Source organism: Diachasmimorpha longicaudata, chromosome 1, assembly GCF_034640455.1.
Source record: "Diachasmimorpha longicaudata isolate KC_UGA_2023 chromosome 1, iyDiaLong2, whole genome shotgun sequence".
Classification (NCBI taxonomy): domain Eukaryota; kingdom Metazoa; phylum Arthropoda; class Insecta; order Hymenoptera; family Braconidae; genus Diachasmimorpha; species Diachasmimorpha longicaudata.
Window position 1 is genome coordinate 10,903,106 of NC_087225.1, and position 24,924 is coordinate 10,928,029.

General features: G+C 39.0%; 1 protein-coding gene across 9 annotated transcripts in view; it reads left to right on the forward strand.

The window, feature by feature from the left end:
• Positions 1-24,924, forward strand: part of LOC135167414 (lachesin) — a 310,790-nt gene that overhangs the window by 161,867 nt on the left and 123,999 nt on the right. Inside the window, exon 6 of one of the 9 annotated variants that reach the window (XM_064130636.1) lies at positions 20,569-20,659. The exons of the other annotated variants lie outside the window; for them this stretch is intronic. The gene's annotated coding sequence lies outside the window, so the exon portion shown is untranslated. The remainder of the gene's footprint in view (positions 1-20,568; positions 20,660-24,924) is intronic. 9 annotated transcript variants of the gene reach the window in all.

Genomic DNA, 24,924 nt, shown 5'->3' on the forward strand with positions numbered 1-24,924 from the left:
TACTGTATTCACATAGTAATTTTTAAGTTCACATTCTCTGCATATGTCCTGTAAAATGCGTTGTTGAGGGCTGTCAGAGTCCTTGATTTATACATATTACACTGGAAAGAATCGTCGATACCATTCGTCAGGCGCTGTATCGGTGGCCCAGTAGATGCCTACCAGGGCTGACGCATTGAGCAAAGTACAACAATATATCAATATCAAGATTGCCAAAAAACTTTGAATGCGAGTCTTCAAACTTTTCCGTTATACATACCGTCGAAGTATTTGAGCCATCTTTCGTCCTCCCATATTGCTCTACTTTCAACTTCTGGGATGATACTGAGGAGACAGCCCCTACAAAGGAGATACCTGTCATCGGTAGAATTGAATTTCCAAATTTTCATTCCCCGTGGAGAGACGAATCCTTCCAATATCTCCGAGGGATTCGTCAAAATTTAGGTCTCCTCAATACCGTGTAATATCATCATCGTGGAATATTTTTTTTTCCAAGATTATTGTACTTCGGAAACTGACGCACTCAGTATCGATGCAATTTAATCAGAATAAAAGCCGAACCGCGATACCTCGGGGAGAGAGTTTGTTGGTAGCATGGGAGAAGCTTCACATTTTCAATAATGTTTACTTTTTAGCTTCAGAGATGTGAAATTATATTGAGATGGATGGATTGAAAAAAGGCCCTAACATGTAGCTATGGGTAACTCTTTTATATTAGAAACTCCAGGTCAACTTCTGTAATGTCAAGATCAATGTCTGGGAAATATATCCATTCAGAAAATACCATTTAATCCATCGAAATAATTGTTGTCAGGGAGAAAGTGCGATATGAAAAATGACGGAGCGGTGGTAGCGAACAGGAAATAATTTTAAATGAAGAAGATTACTCGTTGAATTTCAATAACTCGCAATTATAGTTCACTAAGCGGTCATTGAGCTTCACGAATTAATTGACGTTGGGGCAGCAAATACCAAGCAGTTATTTTATTTCAATGATCATAACCGTTTTGAATTTCTATCATGAATTCGTCAATGCACCGAACCAGTTGTTGAGACATCAGAAAATTTTTTTTTTTGGGTGCAATTTGTTTCTGGATATATTTTTCCATTTTATTTAACAGTTGATCCTCCAGTCAACTTGTGGGATGAATTTTGACGATAAATTATTCTCCCTCACCATATCATTCATCCATTCGGGAGCATTTTGAGTTTGCATTAAAAGCTCACTTTTCAGGGATGAATTTTTCACTTCTTTTAAATATTGATCGATTTTTTCGTTTAAACCGACGAAAAACTGATTGAACAAAAATATGAGTTTTCAGAATTTTTTTTTGTTCATTTGTACGGATAAAGCGCATGAAAAATCAATATTGCTGGAAACCTATTCCGGGGAATGATGGAATTTTTATATTTCGGAGAGATGCAACACGGATACGCTAATGGAGTTTTAAAATGTTGACTTTTTTTTCCTGAGGTGATATACGCTCGGGTGTCGTGGACAAAGGGGGTGAGGTGAAAGAGGGTGGTGTGGAGGCGTGGTGAGAGAGATAGCAGTGATCAAAAAATTATGGGTGAAAAGAGAATGAATGGTTATGCATCGTCAATAATTGAATATGAACATCAACTATTTTTCTTTTCATTTTCAAGTTTTACTCGAATGTAATTTACCTTTCCTAAGTCTCCAGGGTCAAATTAAAGCCATGAGAATTAGAGTAACTACATCGAAGCTCTAATAAGACCTCTTAACAGTTCTTAAAAATGCGTCATTTCCCTTGATAAAAGACAACTCATCTACACCGTCACCAGTTCTCAGGAAATTTATTCAATTGGACTAAAAACTTTTAATGAATTTGATACTCCCCAATCAATATACGAAATTAGAATTTTATAGTTTCAAAGTTTATTATTCAGAGGAAAAACAGAAGTCCCGAGACTGAATGGACCTGTTTTTTGGCAGGAATTTTATCGTTTCAAGCTGACTTCCCATCACTGATGAATTGTGAGGGTCCTATCTACCCTACAACCATCTCTAGCCTCTGAATGAAGTGCATGATTCCTGAAAATATTATCAGAAATCGTATAAGTCAGGAGAAGGACTCGACACATTCAAAAGGAGCAAAAATCCGTCCAACTTGAAAGCTTCCCGTGGTATATTTTCTCGGGGATTCCCTTGAAACGTGCAATTTTCATGATAAAGCGTCCAACTCGTCTAGATCGTCACCAGTTCTTGGTGAATGTATTCAATTGGATTACAAACTTTTAATGAATTTGATACTCTCCATCCAATATACGAAATAGGAAATTTATAGATCCAAACTTTATTCACTAGAAAAAAAACAGAAGCCGAGGGGAGACTGAATGTACATGCTCGTTGGCAGCAATTTTATCGTCTCTAGGAAGCTTTCTGTTGGCTCTCCAGGTCGTATAAATTAAATGGCCGTAAGACTCGAACTCTTACTTGACTTGCTCGCTTGGTTAAAGGATGCATCTTCTCATCCCGACTAGCACAGTTTCCCCGTGAAATCGTCTAGAAGAGGCTACAGCAGAGCCAGAGGATTTCCGTGTGTTCAATTAACTGCTTCACCCAGTTTTTTTTTATTCGTCAATTCTACGGTCCAGCTTTGTTTCAGAGATGGTTCATCCTAGTCATCAATTCGGAGCATTAGCCTATCTTCAGTTAATTTTTCATGGAAAAACATTGAGAATTACCTTGAAAAATCAGTCGACTTCAAGTCAATTTCCATCTTCAACTTCTAAAATCGCAAATATGATGAACCAACTCATGCGGCGATAAAACATGATAACTTTGACAGAAATTATCTTTCTTATGAAACGTGATTCGCGGAGAAGCAAACTATAATGACATGTTTCTCTTCGCCAGCTTCTTCAAGAATTATTAATAAAATCCAATTAAATTTTTTACACATGATGAATCAACCAGACTGTCTGCAATAATGTTTACTCCGTTAGTACCTGCACATTCCAACCCATTTTACGACATTTAAAGAGCACCGTATAACTGGGAGGTTACTTGGTGCTGTTGAAAACACGACTGTTGGCGAATAAAAAAACAACTCATACATATCCACCTCTGGTCCTCGCGACGGAGAATAAGTATCGTGACAGAGTTACCCAGTCTTCTGGCACGTGATCCACCGCAGTCTTGCTAAATCCCGTGAAAGTTGAAAGTTCCAAAGGTTAAATCAGTTTGGGTTCTCGGCGATCCCCATAAAATGTTTTTGCAGACTTGACTTTTCTTCAGGAATAACAAAATTAGGAATTGGGGGAAAATTTTTAAAAATTAATAATATTCTATCCAAAAGTTCAATTCCCTTTGTGAATTTGTCTATTGACATTCCAAAAATAAATAGTCACACCCTCTCCCCCCAAAGGAAATATTTTCAAAAATTCCAAGATACTAAAAACCATTGATTAATTAAGAGGCTTTAGTTTTTTATCAATTTGTTTTCCTCGTCGACCTATCAGCGGAATGGTATCAATAGACGAGAAATACCAGAATTCTCGACTGACACCATCAAAAGAGTGGATGCCTCGGCAGGAACCCTCCAGCACGAAAAGAGGGGAAGAACGAAATGCGTGATTTCATCTGCCTCAACATTCATGACATTCGAGGGATAGTGATAGGATGAATGCCGAGGAGATAAAACAACGTGTCGAAAATATGGCACGACATGGCGTATACAGACTGATTGAGCAGAAGGGACGATAGGGGGTGGGGGATGGGTGAAAACAGATTTATGAGAGTTAAGAGGGCGGCAGGCGGGACTCTGGCGCCACATAACCATCATTCATTTTGTCAATAATACTCATCTCAACCTATTTCCAAGCATTTCGATCATCCCTCCATGGGATTTTGTGTCTGTCAAGGTCACGGGTGATCAGGCATTTTCCATTTGTCGATTGCGCACGAGGATTTTACGCCTATCATTGTCAATATACCACCATGCCACTCATCATTATGAACTGGTAACTACAGACACGTCAGTTGAGACCATTAACAACAAATGTCATTACAAAATTGAGTGATCGCCCTCAGATTCCCGAAAATTTCCCAAGAACTCGGCGGAGAGCTAAGTCGCCTTATCTCCGTTAATTATTACTTCGCTACTGAATTACTACCAATAAAAAGATCGTGACAAAAATTTGGGTATCGCCCTCGGGTTCATAGACATTCCTCAAAGATTGAATTTACTGATTTTTTTCCATCTCCAATCAAGCGACGCCGTTTTTTAACGTGAAAAGCCCATTAATCCCAGTGAAATGGAGGTCCCGGGTCACCGCATGAACCCGAATAGCTCGGCAGGGGTGAGCTACTGTTGCCTTTCGTTGACCAGAGGTTTGATGCACACCAACGATTATGACGATCGCAGCCTATATGTAGGTAGTACTGGATACGACAGATACATTTGATGAGACTGGTAACACACCGGCATGGGAATGTGCACATCAATGGGACAGTGATGGGTTCACTCGTAGGTGTAACTCACGCATTCGTACACACATCTCTTGATGCCGAATAACATGGCATAGTTGTGAGAAGGGAGAATGGGGTGGCATGACGGTATGTCGTTGACTGGAGTAACAACTAGTTTAGTCATATACTGTGGATATGAGTTGCATATCGATGAATAATTAATGAACAATAGGTGGTAGAATATTCCACTGGAAAGTCACGAATTGCGGGGGAAGGGGGAAACGATGAATTTCTATGGGAGCCAGGAGTTGAGGCATTAATTATACTGCGTGGGGAATTGGTTGTAAGTCAACAACGAGACTGTTCATTATTCCTATGTGTGCAATCGGGATGTATAGTTTCGGATGCATTGTTTCTTAGTTGGACAGTCTGAAAGTGAATTGCATTCAGCTCTTCTGGTGGGGTAAAACGAACCTCAGAACCTACTTTTAGGAGCAGGGGTTATGGATTATATTTATAAAACGACAGTAATACACGGAATTACATGATCGCCAACGTCATTTGTGCTGCGATATCTATTTAACATAATCGAAATGTATGAAATACGTTGCATATTATAATGTCATCTGTAGCCCTTGACATTCCTCGTCGGATATGATGGTGATGGATATGGAATAGTTTCAAATAATGAAATCGGTAGCTAAATGACAAAGGGATACAACCCTCTGATCCTCTTGTCACGTACAGATAATAAATGGTATTTAATTAACTCGATGTAGACCCCAAAGATCACAGAATTTTCCTCCATAAAAATGTTCGTCATATTCGCTCATAAACATCGAGAGGAAAATATGAGATTAATTTTGTCTCGTATTATCACAAGAATAAATCCGACAGATGCGGTGTCTACCTTTGCGAATACTGACAATAAAAATAATCAAAAAATTTCTTAGAGATTTACATTCGTGACTCGAGAAACGCGTTTCACTTGATTCCTCAACCGAGAAAAACTCGTGTACCGAACAACTGCAGAATAATATCTCAACCTTTTAACTGCTCCTTGGATAGCTGGAGGAGCCAACAGTATAATCAATTTTCGCCGTTGTCGCCATAGGTTGAAAACAGTTGCGCTCCAGTATGGGGTGGAAAAACCCTCAACGGACCAGAGGATGTTCAGAGGATGAGGGGACCACGGAAGGCTCGTACGCTACGAACCGAAACACGTAACTTCCGTCGAGTGATGCACACACCCATTCAGAGATGTTGCGTCCTCTCCCGGGTCCATGATCCCCCCATGTCCGTCGGCAATGTTTGACGAACGTATCGAGAAATGGTGAGATAACGTTGCAAATCAGTTGACTAATCCTCGTGATTGACAAAGGGTGTAATTAGCGCCCCGTGAAAATTGTCAGTGCTGTATTGAGCTCATCTAGTGCTCATGATTTCCTTCTTTTGCAATTTCCTTTGTGATGTCTCTGGCGCGAATCAACTTGATTGTTCAAGGCGGTTCTAGGGAAGAGTCAGAATAACGAAAAAAAAATAACTGACGTTAACAAAGTTCCTAATGGCGGCCATGAACACCTTGACAATTAAATTTGGGAGAAGGTCCGATGGGGATAATTTGACAGTCGTTACTGATGGGTGATAAATTAGTGTACAAAACTCAGAAAAACAATACAATAATAAATTGAAAAGTTTGAAAATATGAGGTGAAAAAATGTAAGAGTTGTGATAAAATATTTTAAATTTGGAATCGATTAAATATCACTGTTCAGCGTAAATATTCAATGTCATTTGAACTGTGGTTACCAAAAAATTTCCGATCATTTGAAACAAAACGTGACCGATAGGATGCCAACAGCGTGATTGAATACGGAAAAAGTCACAAGAAGATTGACGGTGCATTGAAAATAAAATAAATACCGCAAAAAATGAATACAAGCCAGTGCTCCGATTATACCATCGTGCATTGGACGTACAAAACAACAGTGGGGGATTGACCGTCGAGATAGCTCATCGGTGAAGCGTGAGTCTGGTGGCCGAGCCGCCGAAATGAAATATCGACATTCAATCCGGCATAGTTTAACGCCTAGTTGATTTCCAACAGAATAGCTTCAGCGAAGCGGTTTGGTCCATCGAGTTTCAGTCGTCACGAGTCAAGCCGCGGTGTACACGTATTAACGCACCTGATGGTGAATCGAATGGTCAGTGGTTGATAGTTCAACAGCACATGGTGGGAGTAAAAAAAATCAGAGATGGTTGCACTGAACAAGAATTAATTATTTACATGACTGGAAATTTTGCGGACATGTCTTTGTCAATGGTCAGGTACATTGAGCCGAATTATACCGAGAGAAAATAATGTAAATTCTACTGGAAATAGTAGTTGTCAGTGCTTTCAAGGTGACAATAACTGGTTCCTAAATATTTCTGATGGACCTGGAAAGGAATAGCATTTGATTGAGTAAAAAGAGGACAGGTAGCTTCATCGTTGATTGAGAAGGCTGTAGATGACGAGGTTGATTAGATTGTTTTGATGGAAAGTCTGATCAGTTACGGATGGAAATCACTTGGGGTAGAAGCGTTGTCGGGCTCGTCGGTGCAGTAGCTTACGGCTCGCGAAGGAAAATATTCGATAAAAATGATCCTGCCCTTTATCTGAAACTATTTCATGTCATAAATTCCTTTATTTCGAAATTTAGTAGAAATTTGTATTTGGATCAAAATTGATGTTTGATGACAAATTGTTTTCTAGATTCCAGTTCAATCATTGTTATGCCAATATCCACGAGAATCCGGGAAAAGTTGGTACAATCCACTCGTGAACAGAATGTTCGGTGAAAATTACGAAATAGTTACGCTACTCCAAAAAGTAGGGAACGATCAATCAAAGAATGCGTAACTGTTCCGTAATTTTAAATCAATACTACTTTTATTGGTGGATTACGGAATAGGCACGTAATTTTTCAAGAATTTTTATCTCCGTGCATCAAACATTTACCAGCCAAGTTATTTTAGAACCAGCAACAATGTCTCCCGCTCTCCTGCCGTTGAATGCATCCTTCATAAGAAGAGAGATTTTCTCACTAAATCTCTCTGGTACGATGCAAAAAAAAAATTATCCGTTCTTTTTCATGGAAATTCGAACGGCAGCTATGTGACCGGTTAGATGGATAGGGGTGGGTCGGTTGGTAGTGGGGGGAGTGAAAAAAGGGGTGAGCACAAATGAGACACGGTACACGCTTCGCATGCATTTGAAGGTTCGCATTCGCAATTGGCGAACGATAAAACTCACAGTATACATGTTTTAATGTGAATCACGTAGTCTGGGTATGCCTCGTTTTTGAAGAGACTTCATACAATCTACGTAGTCCACTCGTCTCGTTCAAAAAGCGGCGAGCTACAGTCGAGTAATGGAATGCTCTGGGGGCGGGGAGGAGGAGAAAAAAAAATTATGCCCTCGTGCATGGCTTGATTCTCAATCAACGAAATAAATACCAATGGTTGTTTTCAAAGGTGAATTTAATTTTTTGTCTTCTACCATGAGGTCAATTGTCTCAGACATGGTAAATAATTTCATTGACGGACACCAGTCGACAAGTTGGTCTTGTGCATTGATATTTAAATTTGATGTTTTGATAATAGTGAGAGATGATCGTATGAAATGAGAAGTGAGAGTCTCGATAAATTATGCTTTGAATATTTCAAGAGGACTCTCGTTACGAGGACTATTAATCGATTGCCACTGGAGGGAACATTATAATCACATGTTGAATGACAAGTTTGTCGTTTATGGCCTTTCATGCCTCATAATTCGAGTTATTTTGATGATTTATGGGGTAAACATATTTAGTAATAAATTAGGGAAGTATTCAGGTATTTGAAAATGAAAAATCATTTTACAAAATTTCCTTCTCTACTTAATATTAATGAAATATATCTTTTGAGATTTTTGATTACTCAATCTATTTTCCGATATGAAATCATAACAATCTAGTTAGTCAGTTTTTCACTTCATTTCGACTTTGGCATATATCAACTGCATGTTAAAGTTTTAGTGTTCGTGGTCCGTTGGGGATACGGGGAAAATTGAAACTTTGTTGGTGCTGGGATGCGCTGAGGGACGGCAGGTAACACTGTCGCTCAGAAAATTCCCATCTCGAATGAGCGCACTTGAAATGCAAAATAATTGGAAAATTTCATTGGGCATGACATGGTAGAATGAACACCATTTATCTGAAATAAAATAACCTTTATTTGTCAAAGTAATTTTCCATCACTGTAATTCAAGCCTTTTCCCAGTCGTAACCTGTGATCGATAAACACGGAGAGAGTCATGAGTCATTGAGTCACTATAAATATTCTAATGCCTGTGTGTCATTACTGCAATGATCAGTGCAATAATTGACTGATGGTATTCATTCATCCCTCACTACACACGTCACCACCCGATTCTCACCTTAAGAATAATTGATCAGGAGCCCTGAGGAACATCCAATGATTTTCTGTCTGTCATTTAATCTCAAATAATTATGTGCCGAGCCTCTGACTAATAAAAGTATTGAATTCTACATTCGCAATATTGAACGCGGTATTTTTGGAAACTTAGTCAGTAAAACAATAAAAAAACTGAAACGAACAAGGGAGCAGAATAAAGGGAGAAATAGGCAAATAAAAAAAAGGAACAAAATATATATACCCGTGTAAATGCCAGAAACATGGTTGGCGGGAAAAGGTGCAAATGAAACGAGTAATTGGAAAAATCGCCAGCTCAAGTTAACCGAGATGGGGTGAATGTGTTTGTGCTAGTGTGTACGATCCGAGTAACCTCACGTACTGGCGATTGCGATATACTGCTGAAACAGCCATTTCCACCCAGCAACGTCTGATTGGGTGAGCCGAAGTGACGGGGAGAAGCTTGGACGCTGTCCACTTGGCAACAAATAAAAAAACCACGAGAATTTTCAAACTACAGCTCAATTGGCACACGCTTTCACGTTTGTTTCAGCCTTTTTAGCTTTCCCAAATTTGCGATGCTCTCTGGTCTCTTGATTTTAGGGCAGTTTTTTACCAGGGGATGATTGTGATGGAGTAAATTGTGGGTGATAAATCAATCTATTATTTCGAAAATTTATTTGGAAGAGCAGTAGCCTAATTTGCGCTGATTAGGGTTATCAGTGGGTGATGACCACTTGTAGCTGGCAGCATAAATATGATCTCGATGATGGATTAAATAATGATGCGATGGATTAGACCGACGTACCATCAGTTTCATTCCAATGCGCAGTTAATGCGTAGGAATTCAGATCAGGTGCAACTCTGACGCTGATCGAATCCTGCCATTTTCATAAGACTTCAATCTAACCTTGATGTGGACCCAAGTCTTAGGAATTTTTTTTTTCATTTCGATTCCTTGATTAGGCCTCCCAATAGCGCACTCTTCTGATGAGACCTTCGGATGTGATCAACTTGGCTTCATCAAGTACTTCACCAGATCAGTCTGAAGTCAATATTCACATAGCATGGGTCTCATCAGTTGTCTTAATCAGACATTCTACTGAAGCGATTCTAGACATGATGATTTCATCAGATAGTTCGATCACGGCGATCTGAGCAAATGGTCTGGTCATCATGATTCGTCCGAGTAATTCTGATCATTCGAATGAACCATATGTACCAGAAATTTCCCACGAATGTATAAACTCACCAGTCCCAGTTTTGACTAAATCCTCAAGTTGAAATTCTCCAACGTAAACAGAAATTAATTAAAGCAGTCAGCCCGATATCTCGCCAGACAAACAATTCGAAAACGAAATTACGCTTTTTCTTCTATAGTTTCTCCTATTGCTCTGCACCAGTTGTCGCGCCAACTCCTATGTAATTTGTTTGTGACTTCTCGAATGACTGTTATCACGCCCCGTCCCATACTTTTACCCACTCGAAAGGTATTATGAGTATCGTAACTTCCTTTTGCTTTTGATATGAAAACTCTTCTAATTTGAAGTAGAAGTAAGAGAGATAGAAAAAAAAACGTAGAAACATCACATTACCGAGTGCTTTCACAATCCTGCAGCAGATGCCTCTCTCGAGAAAAGTTTCTGTTGAGCTTTGAACTAACTGTATGCGTTCTCGAAGGCAGATCCAATAACATTGGTTTTTCTGAGTGGTGCTATCTGGAAAAATCCAATAGGTGGGGATGAAACAAAGGAGAAGTAGCACTACAGTTAAACGTGTATTTAACAATTAATTGATTCCCCGGTCATTAGTTCTATCGGCTATTGAACAAAGCGCACGTGAAATGCTTTCTGAAGTAGAACAGTTTCCTATTGTTTGCGGACATGTGCTGTCCGAATATATGCATTCATTATTGAAAGTTTGCCCAGCGCATCAACCTCGATCATAACTTTCTAACCTATAACATGTGGACAATCTGTGATTACCATGGAATACCAAACTATCGTTACCTGTCAGCCCCATGTAATCGCAGAAAGAAAGATAATAAATGTCGGAAATTGTGGATCGTCGAGCCAAATGATGAACGTATTCTGGTCTCATCTCTCGTGGGTCATTTTATCGAAAATTACACTTCAATTTTCAACGAGATTAGCGATATCCATTTCGCTCCTTCAATACCGAGGAAATGAATCATTTAATAGATTGAGGGAGAAAGAAGAAATGGTAGCTTTTCATTCGAGTAAAGAAAATTGGCAAATTGGCCAGATGCTCTATGCGAATTCACTGGGCGCTTGTCCAAGAAGTGACCCATCAGGAAGATCGATGGTGGATTCAATCTTGACGATGCTTCTACAGAATGTAAGAGTTAATAGTTATGAAATGGCTTATTGAATATATTTTTCGGGAAATGTTGTCCTGCCGGTGCATCAACTTATCATTGATGCTTACAAGAATTTATTCTCTGTACTCATTGAATAATTGATCACAAATATGCGTCATGCAAAAGTCTGGTTACAGGATGATCCGTCTGATAAAAAAAAGGATTGAAAATTACCACTGCAAATTCATCTCAATTTTTCTTGGAGTCTGATCGATCTACTGGCACAGTTCCCTTTTCTATCGCAATATTCTATCCACCCGACTTTTAATAGTTTCTCCCATGTCCTTCTCTTCACCAGTTATGAAATTCAAATATCGCCAAACCATCATGAATAGTTTCATAGATTCATATTCACCTTCATATCTCCACATGACAATAACGTATTCTACGGCTATCGGCTCTCGGACGGAATTCTCTTTGTGGATAATGCGAGGTCTATCCAGCAAATTTACCAACGGATATTGCTTTCGCTTACACACTCATACATGCACACACCGATGCACAGAAACTTAACCGCAGAAATAAAAAATAAACGAATCTCGGCAATCAAAGGCCTTTACTGGAATTTCCATTCTGCAATTTAATTGAAATACTATAGTGACAGTCATTCGACAATTTCGTTATTGGACGGGTTATTGTATCGCTGAGGTACAATTAATGCGTGATTAAGGCAATGAACGAATTATCGATTCGTTAGAATCAAGAATTAAATTACCGCTGGTCGCCCGAGGGTGGATGGCTGGGGTAGGGGGAGTAGACGGGAACTGAATTATTCGGGGGATATGACCGAGACGACGGTCTAGTGGGGGACAGGTGACTGGATGAATATTAATTCAGGGAATTCAAGACGTTTTCATTGAGACCTTCCTGGTGCCGACGAAGGTGCTATTGATCATTAGATCCATGCACCGAATGCTGAAGAATATTGGAATTTATCATTCTCGTTGGAGGCAACTATAACAAAGTTCACTCATATTATTCTGCATTTTATAAGCACTTTCGTTAATGAATATCAGTGAAAGCTTCGTGATAAGTACTTCAGCAGATTTTCCATGCTGAACGTATATATTTTAAGTACAAAGGCGGCGAGAGCTAAAGTCCTCCCTGTCTCAGCCATTTAACCAAGTAATTCATTAGTGCTCCATGGCCATTAGCCACGAATACAAGAGGGTTTTTCAATTCCACGACTGTCAATACATGTCCGTCCATAAAGGCCTGATTCGTATGGATTGATAGGCCATCTAATTGATGAACTCCTGTCATCAGAGTCTGATAAAAAAATGTTTAACCCCGAAAAAGTGGACTGGTTGATGCTCCTGCAGCAATTAAATATTTAATATGAATCAGTGACAGCTAATCGAATTTATCAGACGATGTTTGATGCTCATGGTCCTCATAGGTGATTGTTGTCTGCATCACGTTTTACGTTTCTTTTAAATCCCGCGGAAATTGGAATTCACTTGACCTTTATGAAATATCTATTATTGATTGGATTGATCTCTCTATTCAATTTCTCGTATTCAATTCCATACATCACTATCCGGGCTCATACAACCAGTGGCAGTTTATCATGTTGCACTTATTTTTTAAAATAACATAACATGTATTCGTACCAGTTATATTTCATACTACGCACTGACCATATTGTTACATGTTGATCGATCATTTAACTGATATATTCATGCACTGATAGAACAGGTGGAATGAGTCAGTTATTTTAAACTAAGCTTATTAACATTTATGATGAATTGTTAACTGTTATCGGTCCGAGTTGATTGAAAAAGCACATTTCGCACAACTAAACCGTTAAATCATCGCATCATTAGATGCCCATGAAATTCGTTATAATCAGAGGATAATTCAGGAGAATAGTCAGTCCTTCTTCACCAAAAAAATATTAAAATTGAGTCAGTGAAAACTCCGTCCCTTCACCTCACTATACCTGATTTTCATGAATCCCTTGGATAATCCTTTACCAGCTTTCATTTTGCTTTCAATATAACGATCATTTTTTCATCTCATGCAATTCCAGGGGGATTGAAATTCACTTGTCCATTAGATACCGATATTTATTATTGATTGGCTTACGCTTTCTATTCAGTTTCTCGCATTCAATTCCATACATCACTAGCACTGCCCATACAACCAGTGGCACTTTATCATCTCGCAATTATTTTTCACAACAACCTACTGTTCCCTCTTTTTCCTCAACAACACGTATTCGTACCCGTGATCTTTCATACTGTATATACAGGCCATGTTGTAGGCGTGTCAGCGGTGGTAGCTCGTTATTTATTTTTCCCAGTAACTGTAATTTTTCAGGAGCTGCCCAGCCCCACACTCTTACTCTCCCTATCCCCCTTTCACATCACCCCTTTCCAAAGTTCTTTCGTTCCTTCAGCCAAGTTTTACTCACGCTCGACACTCCTCACACCGGTGGGTGCCCGGACTGGTCGCTCTAATGTTACACCACCTTGCGGCGGCGTGGAAAAATGTCACAGGCTGTTTTTGACGTACAGAAAATTACGAGCTGGCAATAGGGCGTGGGGTTTTTTGTCAATCTTTTTTTTTCTTAATCGAGATGTAAGATTGGGGGTTAAGAAGTTTCAAAGGTTTTTCTCATGTAGATGAGTAAATAACTGGTAGAAAATACTAGATAAACTTATGGCAGCTGAAAATGAGATAAGGGTGAAGAGTTTTTATGGGGATCAGACAGGAGGCCCTACAGAGTCATTAAAAAATTGCGAAAAGGTAGACAAAGCTTAGGCCCATGAAGTTCAGAGGGTCTGAATGCGAGTCATAAGGATTGTCAAAGGGTTTGATGTGGTACGGGTGCGATAACGATTTGATAAGGTGTCATCAAGCCCTCGTTCCCAAATCGTGAAAACCCGATGAGCTGAATTTGAAAAAGTTCACATAAGGCCATTGCAAAGATTCACGGGCCTGTTTCCCATTTATGAGCGTTTTCCATAAAGGTCTTATGTCTCATCAAGGTTCTATGAGTTGTATGGATACGGTGAACTAATACTAAAGAGCGAAGTCCCGCTATCATAATTACAATGGGAGATAACATTTATAGAGGTCACAACGCCCTTCACATAATCAGAATTAAAATCCCAGAATTTACGAGTCAATCATGCAACATTACTCATTGATCACCCAACAATATACATCGATATTTCGTCCGACGTTGGTATTAGTTATCCGCATGCAGAAGCTCACTCATGGAATAAAAAAACAACAGCTAAAACATGAAGCACGGTTAACTGAGCCCATTGATGGTTATACGTGCCCCAAACATTCGATTCTCATGTTAACGATACCACACGCATTTCGTACACCCCCTTCACATCCTGTTTCATATTAACAACACACGCGCGGTGTAAGTTATTTGGACATTTTTATGAGTTTGGGTGTGAGCGTTGAACGAATTACCGTTGGGCTTCATAGTCGTTGGTTTGAATTTTCATTATAATTACTGGAAAAATTGTTAATTTATCGTCAGAGAGTGTGAACAGGTGAAGAATATGGCTGGAATTTTTGAGCGATTATTTCTAGGGGCTGCATGTGAAGGGAAAGGGCACTGTGAATATGGAATCATGGATTTTAAAAATAATATGAGTAATGAAAAATTTACGTGACAGGGCTCAAAGGGTGTTAAACGGGCTTTTATGAATCACGATGCCGTTATGAATGCTCTTTTAGGCTGCCATTTTTGACTCGTATGATGACTCAAGTTGCTGACCATCAGGATCCCTTAATTAATTCTACCACTGTTGGACTCTTGGGGCCCATCTGGATTTTATTAGTTCCAAGGGTCGTATGAGAGAGGTGAAGAATATTATTGGAAAAGTCAAATGGAGCACATAAGCTTGACCCTTACTACTAGTCAAACGTCAAGAGCCGCCGGACATTTATAACAACAAAAATAATTTTTATTTGAGTTTTAAGGGCCCCATGGGCTACACAACCAAAATGTTTATTAGGATCGTATGATTGTAAGATGGAAATATTCTTCAATGTTGAAAAATGAAAAATAAGTATTGGTCAAATCAATGCACATGTGAAATCCATTAAAACATTATATACATGTGCACTTGAAGTAGTTCGATGTGCGGGCTTTTAAATCTTCCTCACTGCGACGATTTGACGCATGAGTGAATTTTCTTCCTGATATCGAAGTGAAAGCATTTTTATCGACTGAATACATTGTCGTAGTTCTATTGTCGCGGGTATTTCATTCGATTTGTTGCACAGATAGGAAATAAAAGAGACGACATATTACAATCATTTCTGTAAGGCATTTTTATAATACTTGGCGAGTGAGGGTTGGAGATAAAATGCGTTGTAAATTCTATCAACTATTGTGAGGTATTCGTGTATCAATGTTTTTCTCAATGAATCGGCAGAATTTTGAAGATAGGCTGGTGCCACAAAATGGCTAGTGGAGTCTCCAGCAATGTCACCCGTTGAACTGTGAGGGTGATTGTAGGAGTGGGGAAGGGGCTATCGACAAAATTCGCATGAGGTATGCGTATTGCAAAGCTCGAATTTGCGAAGGCTTGAGCTTCCACGACTGGTAATCGCATACCGGTGATGATGACTACCAAGGCTTCAAACTGAATACCCAAATTGTATAGTTCGGTTTGAAATTCCAATAATTTCGTTGTTCACGGTGGTTCTGTCGGTAAATTGAAGAGGATCAAGTGAAGTCAAATGAAAAGATTAAGTGGAATTTAAACAGCTGAATAATCTGATTTTCCATGTCGAGTCACTGATCAGGTTTATATGCAGAACTCTGATCAGGAGTATTTAAGAGACGGGCAAATACTGAAGGATCGTCGAAGGTATAATAATTCAAGCAGGCTGAATGCATCGATTTCTGCCTGATCAGGTTCATCGTTGCCTGCGTGATGCCAGATGTGTGAAAAAAATTTGAAAATGGAATTATCAACTCCCAGTGCACCTGATTAGGATTTTAAACAAGAGCCAGACTCAAAATCTTCAGAAACAGAATAAAATCAGAATTTTGGAGGTACAATAACCACAACAACATTCTGACCGCTGTCACAATTTTCAGTCATCTAAGAGTAAATATATCGCCTGAAGCAGAGCCACCTACCTTCCAATATCTCAATTATTCCAAGAATATCTCGAAACCCGTGAATTGTCAGTGGGCGAATGCATTTCAGTTACGCGATACCAGTGTAGGAGGCAAGGAAATGTTGGGAGAATGAGAGAGTACCGAGGGGTTGGTGGGTGGAACTCAATGGAGGCAAGTGATTTATGACATCGCAAACTACCACCAAAGCTTTACCACCAAACGCATTACGTTCCTGAACAACCCCCGAGGCGACTCGATGACGATAACCCGAGAAGACTAGGACACTTGGAGTGCTGTGTATTCTGTACCTCAGACAAGTTGAGAATTTTAATATTATGGGGAGTTTATTGTCTCGAAAATACTCGTGCGTAAAATTACCATAGCTTTTTCATTTCCAGACGGTAAAAACTAAGTATTCCTAATACTTTCAAGACCAATGATTACCAACAATAAACTAATATAATTATTATGTACTGATGCACAGAACACCCCTTAGGTTGATATTGATTACTTAAAACTTCATGTTAGGACTTTAAATTAATTTCACAACAACTCTTTCGTGTACGTGTAACGTGAAGACAAGGAAAAAAAACTGGGTTACAATAAAAAAATCTTCTATATTATTAATTCATCTCCATTGAATATCAAGAGTCGTGCTTTATCATCATGATTGATAATGTCTCCCTTTGTGGTAGCGACGCTATATAATACTTCAGAATTTGTAAAAGCCAGCAGAATCAATATCCCGATAACCCGTCCTAATTACTTCGTTACGTCGTCATTATATCTCGACAGTATTACGCTGCAACTTTACGTTCAAATTTTCTTAGAATTCTCTTATAAATAGTTTTGGATATGTTGGAGAGAAAAAATACTCTCCAAATTTTTGAAGCCAACTTGGTAATAACAATTTCATTAATTAATAAGGCGTCGTAATTTAGAAACAGATATGGATCAACTGCACAATTTAACAATCTAGAAGAAGAATTTGTCAGTGAAAAAAACCTCCAGCTCCTTGTATGGATGAGAACATTCCCACAGCCAACTTTATTCTAGTGATAAGTAAAGGGAAATCGCAGAATGTAGAATTAAGCTCATAATTTAGGGGCTCGAGGCAATTCTCCACTTTGTCCGCAAGAACTACCCGTAGCTTAACACTAGAAGGGGAAACGTAGAGGCATTTACGGGAAGAAAAAGAAAATTCGATAGCAGAGAGAGTTGGGTATTCCCCATTCAATGTTCTCTATATATGCGCCGAATCAGACACCAGTGGAGTCAACCCTCGGGCTCAGCTATGGTTCAATAAGCCGTTCAAATACTCATTATCGTTTTAGCTCCTCCAATGGTTTAATAATTGAATACGTGAGCAAAAAAAGATGATTCGAATTTAATCGATTGCAAGTGGGTACAAAGTACTCTCCGTATTTAGAATGATGACGGAAAACCATTGCACTTAAATGATGAATAATGACACGTAGACCACTTGGTAAAAAAAATATGTTTGGATATTCTGTTTTACTGCACCCTTCCTCAAGTTTTCGTAGCATAAAATTGTTTACATCGTGCCGTAAATAGCGGAAAGCTGACGAAGTGAAGCAAGCGGATGGATTGAAAATTATTTATGCCCTGAATCGACTTGAACGACGGGTGAGTGTATTCCCTTCGGGGAGTTATTTTACCCGAGGCATAGGGTGTTTTCCAGTCTTAAGTGCAAATTGAGGGACACACTTTCTACTCCTGGCACGCTTGCTATTCTGAGAAGCTTCCCAGCCATCAGATTTTCCAGTGAATCCCGGGGAACGTAGCTCCGGACCGTGTCAAATTTTTATTATTCATCGATATACCAGTGATTATTAATATTAATGAATGCCTGTAATCGTGGAGAGAGCGGTGAATCAGGACGATGAATATTGTGTTTATGTTCGATACACATTTTCACACTGCAGTGATTTTATGTATGAGGTTTGGATAAGATCGGAATTTTCAAGAGGGTTTCAAGGATCTCAGTCAGCGACTCCAAGGGTCTATAATAACCGCAATTGAAATTTACTTCAATTCCCGATTTACACTTTGGTGGACTGTCAAATTCAGGCTTGTACCTATGTGTATTTTCAGCCGTGAAATTAGGTAACGGCTTAAATCAGGTTGCCAACTAAGTTTTAAGCGGCGACTTAAATTCCAGTGATGACATTCATAATTTGCCCAGGAATTGTATATCATAGTGATATCAGGATTGCATCCATTCTACAGAAGTTATCAGGTTCATGAAGTCAAATGAGCGTAGTAAACAGGAGTGTGGAAAAACTTTTTCCCCGAAATCGTAGAAACTTTCTACGCTAAAGATATCGCATTTAATGTATAATGGAATTCTCTCAGACATTCGAGATTGGCCAGCACATACACTTGGAAATTCATAACCTAAAAAATTCGGAGAATTGGCATTCTCAGTGGTACATCGAGTGAAGGCAACCCTCTTTCTCCCCAACCCTTGTAAAAATTCAACTCTCTCAATTCTGTATTCCGCCTCACTTTCCACCACTCCTCTCATCCCCCTCCTCACCCCTCGAGCACAATATTATTTTCAACGCTACCGATTTTCAAACTGGCTCCATCGTCTCTGTCTTCCTTCAACTCCAATCCCCTTTCCCGCCCCACAACCCCCTGTATAACGAGTTGGCAAGCGTAGTTGGGAAGTTACTCCACTAGGAGGAAAAACCGAGGGAATCGTGAAAGAGAAAATGAGTTTCTGTTTTTCTATTCCACGAAAAGAGCGTGCAAAGAGGTTGCCGAGCTTATACAAACATGCATGTATTGTTTATACATATGTTTGTACATAAGTGGAAATATAAGTTTCTCTCCCTTGTAAATATGTTTTATGATCGCTCTAGCTTTGTAGATGAAGTTTCGAGGGTAGAGACTGCAGGAAAAAAAAAGATTGAAGAGCGAAGGTATATGGGGATAGAATAGCTTTATGCATCTCATGTATGAATGACGCATTTTCATCCTCGTTGACGTTAGTTTCCCGGTTGTTTTCGGGGTAAAAAAGAGGGGGGAGGGACTGTTTGAATGACTGAATTTTAAACTTTCTCTCACGTATGCAGATTAATGCAAAGTGAGGGGGCTTGTGGAAGGAAGTGCAAACAGCTCACTCGGGAGTCCCTTCAATCTCCCCATTCTCTCATTTGGAGTGACTACAGTCTTATATATATATATATGTATAGTGCTTTTCCCTGATGGTGAGTCATTTTTATCAGTTACATAATTTTCTTGGAATTCTTATGGACATGATGAGGGAGTCGGGGAAGGGTGTATGTACCTTCATGAGGTTGATGAGGGTAAAAAGAACGCGACGATCTTCTCAGAATCGTCGAATGAGGTTGTGATCCTCTGAGGTTACTCTTTATCTTGACATTGAGTCAATGTAATTATTCAGGCAAATTTTTTGTGTTAAAACTTCAACTCGAAATATCTGATGAATAAATACCGACGACAGTGTTGTCTCTTTCTGATTCGTGATAGCTGATTTAGCCATAACCCACGTCATTGAAGACATCAATTAGCATCCTCACCCCGACAACTCAATCTTCTCGATATGCTGAGAAGCGCTAGAAACGATGACAGGCAAAGAGAAAGATTTAATTAAACTGAATTTCAAGTCTGTTTGGTTGATCACACCTAGAGTTTCTGTTGGCAAAGCACAGTATAGAAGGTAGGAACTGCTTTACACTTTGCTTGACCTCGTTCCTTGGAAACTCGTTCCAACCGGAGGGGGATCATGCCCGCTTAAGTGATTTTCAGAAGGCGACGTCAAGGCTTGAACTTCGAGCCAACTCTGAGCCCATTGGGGGTGGCTTGGATTTTACAGTCATGATGGTCTTTATTTCGTGATCAGTTGAAAGAGCAAACTTCTTCATTCTATTTCAGGGGATTTTGGCTTGATGATGAAGTTGTTATTACTACAACTAACCTACCACGTTTTGAGGATTTAAGATATTTGTTAGGTACTTATTAACACCCTTCGAGCTTGATGAAGTTCCAACGGATTCTCAACTAAAGCTCAGACATGAATTCGAATCAGTGGCTAAATTCTTATTTAGAGTGTAGATTTGATGAAGACTTTAAATCACTTGTGCAATTCATATTGGAAATTATATTTAAAATTGATGTGAGTACATAATTTATTAATACTTTCAGCTCTTCAATCCAGGTCTTAAATCCTAGGGTTGTTCAGAGGAGCTAGCGGATATAAAGCTCATGAGGAGAGTCAAATCCACAACCTGATCAGGTAAGAAATTGATAAAATTAAAAATAAAACCAACTTGTCAATTTTTGGGTCGAATCATGTGAATGATTCACAGGGAAAACCACTCATGAATTACTTACAAATAGATTTTGCAAAGTCACCAGTCGAATTTCTACGAAATCAAGAAAGTGCCCACGCATACACCCATTTGCGGCCAAGTAGTTACTCTCTTTCTCCCTCGGATGATGGATTATGACAAGTTTTTTCCACTTCGAGGTAGTCTGCACTCACGTAATAACAATAATAATGACGAAATAAAAATAGAATGGGAATAAATGCCTGGAAATCTGAGATTGCAAAGTACTGAACAAGTTGATTGCACAACGGGGCAATACCTCACTTCACTCATTGCAAAAGGAATAATCGTCCATTTGCGTTATGAATATCTTCACTCTGGATTTTTTTTCCTACTTCTATTCATTCTGGCATTCATTACCACCCCATTTGATTTTCAATTACATCAATTCCTCTGCTCTACCCACTGGCTGAGTCCTTGCAATAGCTGGAGGTAAAGTTATAACTTTGTGATATTGACCAATTCCACTTAGATATTGATGAATTGTTTTCTAACCGGTGAAATGGTTATTTAATAAAACCTTTCAACAGTTGACAACAGAATCATTCCAACAGAGTGCACTCCATACGTTGAAAGCTCATACTGAATAGTGTGAGTATTATTGACAGGTGGGGCTTCCTTTACCTCGAGGCATCGCTTGCAAAATTTATGAACTCAATCGGTTACTTCGCTGGTGTCACATATGAATTTCCGAGACACACATCTCCGTGGATGGCACTGTTTGCTGATGAAGTATTCTCATGAATAGAGTTATGATTCATGCCGTCACTCTGCGACATTCCACCCAAGTGATCAATGAATTTGCCATTAAATACATGACACGGTGAATTCGCCGAGTACATCATTTTTTTTTTTCATAAAAAATTGAATATCAGCGATGAATAGCAGATGACAAAACTGCCGAGTTGATACGACTTTATAGAGGGGCTATGAAACAGAATCGAGTACTATTCAAATCGCAATTTCAACGGCTTTATTTCTCATCCACGTTTTTCAACCTTTTTCGCTCATTCATACAGATTTTCTCCGATAAATTATGTGACCTTGTTCGTTGTAATTACGTAATAAAAAAATGCCGAGTAAATTTTAAACCATTAAACGCAGTGAAAATAATCCCACAACGTTTTTCAGTGTAAATGTACAGAATTAATTAATTGCGAGGGGCAATACCGCTAGTGGGCTGTACATTAACGCTCTCATGACGCCAAAATAAATATTTTAATCACAGCTCGGATGCATAAATTAATAATTGAATTATCATGCTGAATTAAATCCAGGTCGCGAAGGAATTTTGGCTATCGCTTACGGTTCGATACTCGAAAAATCTGGAAATTCTTCAATTGAATTCTCACAGGTTTATCGTCAATTCAATGCAGGAAGCCAACTGACATTAATTACCACCCTGCGATAAAATTACTGAAGAACAGGATTTTCTAGAATCAGTGTCAATTAACCGCAGTCAAATAGCTGTGAAAACTTGTTCGTAAAATTTTTGTATCCCGTAAATACGTCCGTAGTCTGTGTTTGCTCCGGTTGAACACCTCAGAACAAACGAGCCACATATACAACGCCTCTTTCCATTTGAGAGCCTCGTCGAGTAATCGTTAATCCCGTTGATAGTTCCCATGTACACCCGCGAGTTAAGTTGCATCTGAATTATGCAAGCAATTTACATTCGTGGTTGACCTCATGAGTGTGTCGACGTGCAAGTGTGATACTAAATTCACGTATGTAATTGCTATACCGCTGGGTTGGGATGGTAAAGTGGATATTGCTCAATCGAGTTCACTGCAAACAGAAATGGCGGAAAGGAAATGGATATCATGTGGCTGATTTTTGAGATTATGAACTTTTTGATCTTGAATAATGGCGATAAGTATTGTAGTCCTGCGAGGGTCGAGTTAGTGAATGTGCTGGAGTCTCAGTAAGGGTAAGTCATAAGGGTCCAAGAAACGAGACTGGGAAGGTAATCCTAAAGGATATCCGATCGTACTAAAAATGTTTAATCCAATAGTCATAATGAGGCGTAATGAGGGCCCACGGGTCGGAAGGGTGAGAGTAAGGATCGAAGGTGTCAATAGACTGATTTAACCTCCGAAGAAGAGGGCACCATGTCTCGATACTCTATCAATGTTTACCCTCAGGATATGCACATGAAAATATATTTTATCACGAGGATGTCCCAGTTACCATTTTTACGAACACGAGAGGAAGAAGTGACAATGAAACTGAAGTATTTACACTCGTGTGTAGTGTATTCTGTTTCAATAAATCAAATGAAATGAAAAGAAATAGTTACGATGCAGTAAAATTACCCGGATGTATTCAATTTCTTTGTCCTCTCGTTTTACGATTTTCATATCAGTGTGAAAAATTGGCACTTTTTGTTTTCATGTTTAATTACATGGTACAACAAACGCACATACATTCATACATTCATTCGAGGGTGAGAGACATTTTGGTGGGGTCTCTGGCGATAAATTACTCCGAGGGTCATTCGTAATAGGGTGCTTGGGAGAGGGGACTTGGGAAAACAACGACAAATGAGCCGTTAGAAATGAATGATTGATCGTATCTGTTTCAGTGAATATCTCGGTAATTTGTCGCTATTGAAAATTCATCTGATGGGTTTGATTTTCATTTGAATACACAATGGGACTTATACTTCAAGAAATAATTGACTTCTCAGTCTATGACCCATTCAACTTTTCCGAGAATTTCATTTTTATGGATAATAAAATTCACTAAACGATAATATAAACTGATCGATATCGTCCCAAAGTGTCTCGTTCACGTCTGCTGTAAAAAATTTTTATTCTCAATTTTATTCATCGTGAAAGATAATAGAAAAATAATTCGAGTATTTCTACCCTTCAGTTTTGTATAAATGGGATGAAATGTGATTTCGAAATAATCATTTTGGTGTTCGTAATGCTATTTGCGTGGGACTCCTTTTCTGTTCGCGGATGACAAGGAAGAACTGAGCGGATGAATATCCGCGGATGGTCGATGATGGGAGTAGTAACGGCTCCGTTTCCTGCAATACCACCAGGAGATAAATTCTCGACCGGCAACAAATCCAGAACTGTTAACTGTGACTTACCTTGATATGGAAGGACATATCATCGTCCTGACCCAAGACGGGTATGACGTCTCCTCGAAAATCTTCACCTGAGACGTTCAGATGAATCCAGGAATGATCCATCAATTAATATGTGTCTTAGATTACCTTGTTCTAGCCATTAGGATAGCAGTTTTGCGAATAATACAGATATCGGAATTTCAATCTGGATAATTCACAAAAATTTATTCTGAGATTTTCGATAATTGAGATTGACGCGTCAAAATCTTGTAATTTGGAATCTGAAATGGGAATTAATTTATGATGATACAGATGAAATATTAAATGAAAGTCGACTAGTAACCTCGATAACTTATGATTGCTGAGTAATTTCTCTCGAATTGCAATCTCCTCATGTAGAATTATTACTGCATGTAATACAATTATCTCTTCAGACATACGATCACGATGGAAGAGTCCTCTCAATTATGGATATTACAATCGATTGGTTTATAGTACACGAGACAGACTCGAAGGTGGTTGTCATTCCTTCATTTCTTTGGATTTAATTTACCCCTGGAAATTCTTGGTTCATTAGCGTTACTCAAGCTCCGCTGAAAACATTTGGATCGATATTCCCCATTTGCGAACAGGTCAGGTATTCATTACTGTATTCTATTTGCCGGAGATTCAACTCCTGTTTCTCCGTAGACTGAATGAAAATTAGTATCAATATTAGCTCTGATTGAATACTCGTGGATGTTGGTCAACTAAAAAAATACCCTCTCATATTCCTCTACAACCATTGAAAATAATCCCCTAATTAAATGTATAAATGACCGCTTTGGTCATCCATATTCATCAAATTCAACTCCCCTAGATCATTCAGTTAACTCTCTGAATACATCCATCCATCACAAACATATCCTCCAAGGTACCCCTGAACAATTCACTAAGTTACGGTTGATCTTCACCCTATTTGTCAAAATTCACAGTTTTCCACTATTTTGGCAAATTATCGGACGGATTGACGCGCACAAATATAACGTGTTCCCCGGAAAAAATATATGCAATAACTCGTGGAAGATATATCCTCCAATACATCTCCCG